Source organism: Phoenix dactylifera, chromosome 6 (genome assembly GCF_051530095.1).
Source record: "Phoenix dactylifera cultivar Ajwa chromosome 6, Ajwa_hap1_PhDact_Kaust_v1.1, whole genome shotgun sequence".
Taxonomy (NCBI): Eukaryota; Viridiplantae; Streptophyta; class Magnoliopsida; order Arecales; family Arecaceae; genus Phoenix; species Phoenix dactylifera.
In genome coordinates, this window is record NC_143195.1 from 29,893,716 (window position 1) to 29,903,831 (window position 10,116).

Consider the following 10,116-nt stretch of genomic DNA (forward strand, 5'->3'; position numbering starts at 1 on the left):
AAAATAAATATAGATATGAATTTTTGCATTCAATTAATATCCATATCTCTATTCATCAAACAAAACAAATATGGATATGGATGTATTGGCACCCGATCTGTATCCAATCTGGTTTCTGCTCTAAATGAAAAAGCCTTTAGTAACCAGTCTCTCCTCTTTTCTTTTTTTTCCTCTTTTTGGCATAGTTTTGCCTTAGTTAGAGTGTCAATATGCTACAAGGGAGAAGGAAACGAGAATCACCTCTTTCCTTCTCACCTAGCAATCAATAAACATGATTCTATAGTGTTTTACTAGATTTTTAAATAAAAATTCAAAAATTAAAAACATCTATCTTATTCATATTTTCCCCACACTATTTATGTATTTTCTAAAAAAATATATGTCTTTATATGTTGATGGCTACACTCTTTTTTAGTCCATCCATCAGTATCTCTATTAGAGCTAAACTCTCCTTTCTAATTTGAATTCTATATAACCATCTTTCTTAGAATTTTAATGCAATAAGAAGAGAAAAAACCTAACTTTCTACTTACAAAAAGAATACACTTCTCATGCAAGGTCTTCTTTTACCAATATTATATTCCTTATTTAATAGGAAGGCAACCCTTGATTCTCCCATTGATTCCTCCTATTTTTATCACAGTATCTATGTAAATGTTCCAATACATTACTTATGTACATGCATATACATCTAGACCTATACAAGCACATGTGTGTATGCATGTATCTATGTATATTATGCATATCCAAAAATCTATGCTTACTCTATCTTTAATAAATACATCCCAATTTAGTTTTCTCTCTCTCATCAGAGGAAAGAAATGTTTTGGCGAGGCTTTCTTCTCTTTAATCTTGGCATGGTTGTGATATGTTGAAATTTTAATATATTGAGAATAAGAGCAAATGGAAAGTCACTTCTCTCCTCCCTACACCTCACAAGAATTTTCATCATATATAACACCTTATCATGCAATTAAACCAATGATCTCTTATTTTAATCTTTATTTTTTACTATTTAAAAAATGCCTTTTATGACCAAATTACCCACTTTTCTAGCCATTCTTCTCTCTCTCTCTCTCACTCACTCTGAGCATTCTCTTTGTGCCTTTGTCAAAGTTCTAATGTGATAAAAATAAGATAAAATGTTGTTTGTCTCTCTCTCTCTCTCTCTCTCTCTCTCTTTCTCTCTCTCTTCATCCTTTCGAACAAAAGAGTTTTCTTCTCATATAATTCCTTAATATGTTGATCTTTTGCATTTTCTCTAATTTTCAAAGGAAGGAAACACTTGTTAGATTTTTCCTCTTTTTTTGACTCTGAATAAAAAAGAATCAAAAAATAAGACAATTCAGCTTTCTCACCCTTGCATTTGTTGCATATATTCTTCCGAAAAGAGAAATATATGCATCTCCACATACTTAGAGCTACTCCCATTCAATAAATATACCTTTTAAGAGAGAGAATTAGGAGAAGTACATTAACTAAAATGAGAGGGGCATGACTAATGAGAAAATCTTTTATTGTTCTACATGATAGTTATCCATACTTCTCATAATATGTTTCATGTGCCAAAAAGTTATATCCATCTACTCTAATATAATTGAAACCCCAAAGGGCCTCTCTATTTTTTGTAAGGCTCTTCATAATGCAATAAATATTCCCATCTTGAATGTGTGCATCCTTAGTTCAATTCATACGGTTAACGAAAGAAATAATAATAAAAAAAAGCACATCCTGTAGTTAAAGTCTATTTATCTTATCATATTTGATAATAAAAATTAATTACATGTGAAGATCACAGGCATCCATACTGTCTCCTACATGCATCACTTATGCCAAACTCTAGTCTCTACTATTTAAATATCAAAGATTTTTGTTTCCAAACTCCGTACATGAATTTCCCTCCAACAGAAGACTAATGGGGTTTATCATCATTTGGGGAATGATGCATCTCATCTCGCTTATCTATAACTCTTTAACAAACATATCTGTAACAACCCAGGACCTCACCCAAAATGGCTAGCCGGAAGGTATTATTTAGGTTCCTTGATCCTGTATAAGTACCCAAGATCTACTCAGCGAATAACCGATGTGGGACTAAACACACGCCCGCACGGGTCCTCACATACTCCCCCCGTTCAAGCCCTGACGTCCTCGTCAGGCTAAGGGTTCAAATCCATTCAAATCTAATCACAAACACCACGATCGGTCCGTGGTCAACTCCAATGAATCCGTGCTGCAGTGTTCCCTAGTCCACATAAGTTATGGGCCGGGTCCGCTCTGATACCACTTGTAACAACCCAGGACCTCACCCAAAATGGCTAGCCGGAAGGTATTATTTAGGTTCCTTGATCCTGTATAAGTACCCAAGATCTACCCAGCGAATAACCGATGTGGGACTAAACACACGCCCGCACGGGTCCTCACAATATCATTCTTCTTACCAAAAATTAAAAAAAAAAACAAACACAGCATTCCATGTTAATTCTTTAATGAATGATTACTAAACAGAGAAAAATTACCATAAGTTAATTCTCTGTTCTTTAGATTATTTTATGCAATCACGATTGATGGAATCACAAACACCCATCAAATGTTCTTTCCTATTGAATAACTCCTTGCATGTAAATCATTTGTAGCCAAATTGGACGTATCCTATAATTTTCGCTTATTTTGAGAATCCTACTCAGGTGGGAGTCGCTGGGCATGAGAAACTATGTATATGGAGAAATAATGTCTCTCAGAACCGGGGATTTATAGCCATGGTGATCGTGCAACTCGCTTTTCTTCTATGCATACTTCGTTTTATTTTCCCTTTATTTTTGAACAATCCCCTCCATGCCACTCAAAGTATCTAAGAGGAAAAAATAATGGTTAATAAGCTAATATAGGGATCGAGTGTAGCTAACAAATTTACCCAAAATGATCACATTATCCATATGACTTGCCATCTATAACTGCCTTCTCCTTCTCTTCTTACTTCGAACTTCTACAGGGATTCTTGACTTCAATAAATACAACCTTCTTGCTTTAGTTTATTTCTTACCCTTTCAAGGGAAACAAGAGAATACCAACGTCAAAAATGAGTACAAAATAGGGATTATATATAGTTCTTCATGCTTCCTCTCACTGGATTGCTCGTGCCAAGCATTAGTTCCTATCTATAGTGCATGGGTTCTCATGTAACCATAGGAACGGTGGAGGGTTTTGTATTCAACCATATTGAGATTAGCAGTTTTTCTTTTTAAGAAAAATAAAAATATCACTTACCACTAGGGCAATCTCTATCATCCATGCGCCATTCTTCTGGAATCTTAATGTAAATAATTACAGCTATCTATTTTCAAAATGTGATCATGATCATTAACGGTAAAGTTTTTGTAAATTGCACAGAAATAGTGTTTTTTAAATGCTGTCATCCATTAATTTCCACGTATCTACAAACATACTCATCTTTTATAAATAAGCCCAACTCTCTCTCTCTCTCTCTCTCTCTCTCTCTCTCTCTCTATTTTTCTCTTGAGCAAAATGGTAGGAAGGCCAACCTCATTTCATTGAATAGTGAAATGGAGAGCATGCTACATTAGTTCAGTTTAAGAGGGAGAAATAACAGATGTTCAACTCTTCAAAAGGGCTGTGTATGTGTTACGTTATATAAATAATATAAAAAGTGTTAATCAGATCATTTGATAGAGATTTCAGTTATTCAGGCTTCCTCATACTTGCCCAACCTTCGTATCTACCAAAGGAAATGCTTTTGTAGCATATATAAAATCCCAAATTACCTATCTTATTTTGGAGACATGGCAGTGGCTTAATATTAGGCACACTTTTTTTTGGTACAAATTATCCTGCACACATTTGCTTTTCTCTCAGGCCAGCAGACATGAGTAGATTTGTTTGCTCGCTTCCAACAGAAAAAATATATATATATTAGAAATTTGAGTCTTTTTGGAAGCTGTTTGAATATTCCTGCAAGAATATTTTTGTAGAAATTTGATCAACTGGCCTGCCCAGCCCACATCTTTTAATGATCCATCCAAGTCCTAGTTTAAATTTCAGACCATGGATTTGTTGATCTGCACGAAGAAAAAAAGATTTTTGAAGGCTTTTTCTTTTACTTTCCACAAGATTCGAGCTAGTAGGTGTTGAGTTGATATGAACGGTGCTTAAATGGCTGGTGCAATCCATGAATTCAGTAAAAAATTCTGCCCAATATTGCTAGATTACCGAACATGGCCTCAAAGTTTCAAACTTCTTGAGGGTTGCAAATGCAACCCCCCTTCCCTCTTTCAGATGGTGATACCTAACCAAGAGGTAGTTGCCATAGTTTGGCTGACTGTGATAGATTGCGATAGTACAGACTGTTGGGATTGGGAGGTAACAACAAACAAGATAATTAAAGTACAACGGAATCAACAACTCTCCCACCTTGTGTAAACCTGTTAGAAAACAAACAACTAGAGCCAATCCACCTAATATATATATATATCAAGGCATTCACAAATACTTAGCTGATCAGAAAAATAAAACACAAAAGGAACACCAAATTTTTACGTGGAAAACCTCCCCAATGTGGAGAGTAAAAACCACGGGACCGTAGTCCACCCAAAAACTTCCACTATCAACAAATAATGGGTATACAATCTGTTCTCTCTAGCCAAAACTAGAGGCATATATCACCACATAATCTCAAGAACAATATTCTTGGCAAACATCAATTATAAGAGAGAAAGATTGAGAAGATCTCACATAAACAGCAGCCACGTTTCTGAAAAAATCTGACTGTGATAGAAGACTGCAAATGGCGATCACACCGTACAGATTGAAGAACCACGTGTTGCGAACCTGCTGTCCAAATTTCAGCTCGATCGGACCACGGATCACCTCCCGATCGTCGTTTGATCAAGACTGCGCGCTGAATATCAATTCTGCATCTTCTCCCCTGCCTCCCTCTATTTTTAATTCGTGGAAGACTGCTCACATACCCTGCATTCTTAACATAAAAGGTTGCCCTAATGGGCCTCACGTTTTGGGCCAAAAATAGTCCAACCAAATAGGCTAAAACTAATTAATTTAGCCCACATTTGTTGGGCTAAGTCTCCTCCAACATAGGAGGGATAACCCAACAAATCTCCCCCTCCCGACTATGTAGAGGGATTCACCATCCCGGAGATCAATCGACATATCTCAAGCTTTTCTCTTGGCAAAGACTTCGTCAACATATCAGAACCATTGTCATCTGTATGAATTTTTTCAAGTTCCAACAGCTTAGAACTCAGAACATATCGAATCCAATGGTATCTCACATCTATATGCTTCGATCTTGAATGAAAGGTAGAGTTTTTACCAAGATGGATAGCACTCTGATTATCACAATATAACACATAGTGCTCTTGCTTGAAACCAAGCTCCTCAATATATTTTCTCAACCATAGCAACTCTTTACATGATTCTGTTGCTGCAATGAACTCTGCTTCAGTGGTAGAAAGTGCAACACACTTCTGTAACTTTGATTGCCATGCCACGGCTCCTCCTGCAAAAGTAATTAGATAACCTGAAGTAGATCTGCGAGTATAAACATCTCCAGCCATATCTGCATCTGTGTAACCAACTAGCATAGGTTTCTCACATCCAAAGCTAAGTTTCAAACTGGACGTACCTCGAAGATATCTCATAATCCACTTCACTGCATTCCAATGCTCTCTTCCTGGATTTGAAAGAAAACGACTAACTGTGCCAACTGCATGAGCCATGTCTGGTCTTGTACACACCATTGCATACATCAAACTTCCTACCGCTGAAGAATATGGAACTTTCTGCATGTCTTTCTTTTCTTCATCTGTAGAAGGACACTGTTTAGTGCTCAATTTAAAGTGAGTAGCAAGAGGAGTACTAACCACTTTAGCTTTGTCCATATTAAACTTCTGAAGCACTTTCTCAATATACTTTTCTTGTGACATGTACAACTTCTTAGCATCTCTGTCTCGATTAATCCTTATGCCAAGGATCTGTTTTGCTGACCCTAAGTCTTTCATAGCAAAAGACTTATTTAATTGCTTCTTCAACCTATCAATCCGAGAAGCATTCTTGCCAACAATCAACATATCATCAACATAAAGTAACAAAATAATAAAATCATCATCATCAAATTTCTGCACAAAAACACAATGGTCAGAAATTGTCTTCTTGTAACCATGCTCCCCCATAACTGACTCAAATTTCTTGTACCATTGCCTCGGTGCCTGCTTCAAGCCATAAAGACTTTTCTTTAATCTGCATACATAATCCTCTTTTTCCTTTTCCTCGAAACCTTCTGGCTGCTCCATATAAATTTCTTCCTCTAAGTCACCGTGAAGGAAAGCAGTCTTGACATCCATCTGCTCAATCTCTAGATCAAGACTAGCTGCTAAACCGAGAACAACTCGAATAGATGACATCTTCACAACTGGAGCAAATATTTCATTAAAATCAACACCTTTTCTTTGGCTGAATCCCTTGACAACCAATCTAGCTTTATACCGTGGACATGATGAGTGTTCTTCTTGCTTCACTCTGTTACCTATTCTTCAAAGCTCTTTTGCCTTTAGGCAACTTTACTAACTCAAAGGTGTGATTTTCATATAGTGACTTCATTTCATCCTTCATGGCCTCAATCCATTCTTTCTTGTGTTCATCTTCCATCGCTTCTTCATAATTTTCGGGTTCTCCCCCGTCAGTAAGTAGCACATATTCATTAGTTGAATACCGTGTGGAAGGTTGTCTATTTCTATTAGACCTCCTAATTAGTTGAGCTGGAACATCTGGTTCTTGCAACTGATTATCAGCATCATTATTTGCTTCAGCCTGTATGGGAGCATTTTCATTCACATCAACTGCATCTGGCTGGTCATTCTGCAACTCATCAGCATTTTCTGGCACTGGTGTTGGTGCTATAGGAACTGGATCCAAGTCTATCATGTCATCACTATACTGTAGCTCTGTCTTATCTGCTTTCTCAATGTCCTGTATGGTTTGATCTTCCATGAACACGACATCACGGCTTCTAATAAGCTTTTTGCTGACTGGATCATAAAACTTGTACCCAAAATTATCCTGACCATACCCTAAAAATATGCACTGTCTAGTTTTGGCATCAAGTTTGGACCTTTCATCTTTGGAAATATGCACAAATGCCTTGCATCCAAAGACATGAAGATGATCATAAGAAACATCTTTACCTGTCCAGACTCTGTTTGGCACATCAAACTGCAAGGGAACACAAGGTGTGAGATTCAATACATGTACAACTGTACTCAAAGCCTCACCCCAAAAGGATCTTGGCAACCCTGCTTGTGAAAGCAAACATCTGACTCTCTCCACCAATGTCCTATTCATTCTTTCTGCCAAACCATTCAATTGAGGTGTCTTCGGAGGTGTTTTCTGATGCCGAATACCCTGTTCTCGACAATAATCATCAAATGGACCTGAGTATTCTCCTCCATTATCTGTTCGGATACATTTCAGCTTTCTCCCTGTTTCTCTCTCAACTGAGGCCTGAAACTGTTTGAAAACATCCAATACATGATCCTTTGTCTTTAAGGTGTAAACCCATATCTTTCTTGATTGATCATCAATGAATGTCACAAAATAACGAGCACCACCAAGTGTCATTGTCTTTATTGGACCACAAACATCTGAATGCACCAGATCAAGTGCATTTGGTTTTCTGGAAGGAGGGGATGCTTTGAAGGAAACTTTGTTCTGCTTACCTGCTAAACAGTGAGCACAATTTCTCAGATGAGTACTCTTCACTCCATGTAGTAGTCCTTTCTTAGCCAACATCGATAAGCCTTTCTCACTCATGTGACACAGTCTCTTGTGCCATAACTCAACTGTATCTTCATTCTCCACTGCATTGATAGTGGTTCTGGAGAGCCCTGTCTGTAACAAGTATAAAGTTGAGTGCTTTTTACCTGTAGCCACAACCAAAGCTCCTTTAGTGAGCTTCCATCTACCATCAGAGAAAATATTGCAGAATCCTTCATCATCAAGTCTACCCACAGAAAGTAGGTTGTAACGGATGTCGGGAATATGTTTCACATTTTTAAGAACCAACTTTGTGCCATTGTTGGTTTCTAAACAAACATCGCCTACACCGACAACTTTGGTTATGCCACTATCTCCCATTTTTACAACCCCAAAATCACCAGCTATATAGGTTGAAAAGAGATCCCTCCGCGATGTAGCATGAATAGAAGCACCACTGTCAACTACCCAGCTCATCTCATGACATGCAAGATTAACAACATCAACATCACAAGCAATAAGAAAGTTTTCAATAATGGAAACCTGATCTTTATCATTATCATCTTTCTTCTTATCTGTATCTTTGTTTTGCTTGTTTTCCCTCTTCAGCTTCCGACAATACTTCTTGATATGCCCCTTTCCACCACAATGATAACACTCAACATTAGCGAATTTATTGGACTTACTTCTGGTCTTGCCTCTGTACTTCGAATCTCTGCTTTTACTTCTCCCCCTCGTCTCAGTAACTAAGACATCTGACTGTGAAGAGGAACCCTGTGATTTTCGTCTCATCTCTTCATTCAGAATACTACTCTTAGCTAAATCCATTGAGATAACACCATTCGGGGCTGAGTTAGATAATGTTGTTCTCACTGTCTCCCACGAGTTCGGCAGAGTGCCTAGAAGCCATAATCCCTGTACCTCATCATCAAAATTGATACCCATTGTGGCCAATTGATTAATGATCCCTTGGAATGTATTCAAATGATCTGTCATAGGAGTTCCATCCTGATACCTCAAGGACATCATCTGCTTTATGAGGAACAATTTATTATTTCCAGTTTTCCGGGCATACAATTGTTCAAGCTTGGTCCATAAACTGCGTGCATGTGTCTCTCCACTAATATGATTCAAAACATTGTCATCTACCCATTGCCTGATATATCCACACACTTGTCGATGGAGCAATTTCCACTCCTCTTCAGTTTTATCATCAGGTTTCATAGTAGAAAATACCGGTTGATGATAACCTTTCACATAGAGAAGATCTTCCATCTTTCCTTTCCATGTATGATAATTAGTACTATTCAGATTAATCATTCTAGCAGTATTTGTTTCCATTGTTCACACAAGATAAAACAATTCAACAACCTCGCTCTGATACCATTTGTTGGGATTGGGAGGTAACAACAAACAAGATAATTAAAGCACAACGGAATCAACAACTCTCCCACCTTGTGTAAACCTGTTAGAAAACAAACAACTAGAGCCAATCCACCTAATATATATATATCAAGGCATTCACAAATACTTAGCTGATCAGAAAAATAAAACACAAAAGGAACACCAAATTTTTACGTGGAAAACCTCCCCAATGTGGAGAGTAAAAACCATGGGACCGTAGTCCACCCAAAAACTTCCACTATCAACAAATAATGGGTATACAATCTGTTCTCTCTAGCCAAAACTAGAGGCATATATCACCACATAATCTCAAGAACAATATTCTTGGCAAACATCAATTATAAGAGAGAAAGATTGAGAAGATCTCACATAAACAGCAGCCACGTTTCTGAAAAAATCTGACTGTGATAGAAGACTGCAAATGGCGATCACACCGTACAGATTGAAGAACCACGTGTTGCGAACCTGCTGTCCAAATTTCAGCTCGATCGGACCACGGATCACCTCTCGATCGTCGTTTGATCAAGACTGCGCGCTGAATATCAATTCTGCATCTTCTCCCCTGCCTCCCTCTATTTTTAATTCGTGGAAGACTGCTCACATACCCTGCATTCTCAACATAAAAGGTTGCCCTAATGGGCCTCACGTTTTGGGCCAAAAATAGTCCAACCAAATAGGCTAAAACTAATTAATTTAGCCCACATTTGTTGGGCTAAGTCTCCTCCAACATAGGAGGGATAACCCAACACAGACATAATAATTACAGCACACCAATTGTGGAATTTTGACACTCCTATAGATTGTGCCACTGCAGCATGCCTGAGTCTGCATGCAATTGTGGATTAGATTACCACCATTGTTGGCGACACTAAGCATGCATGGTGAACAAGTCGACAAGTTCTCAATCTGGTCACCAATAGGGCCGTC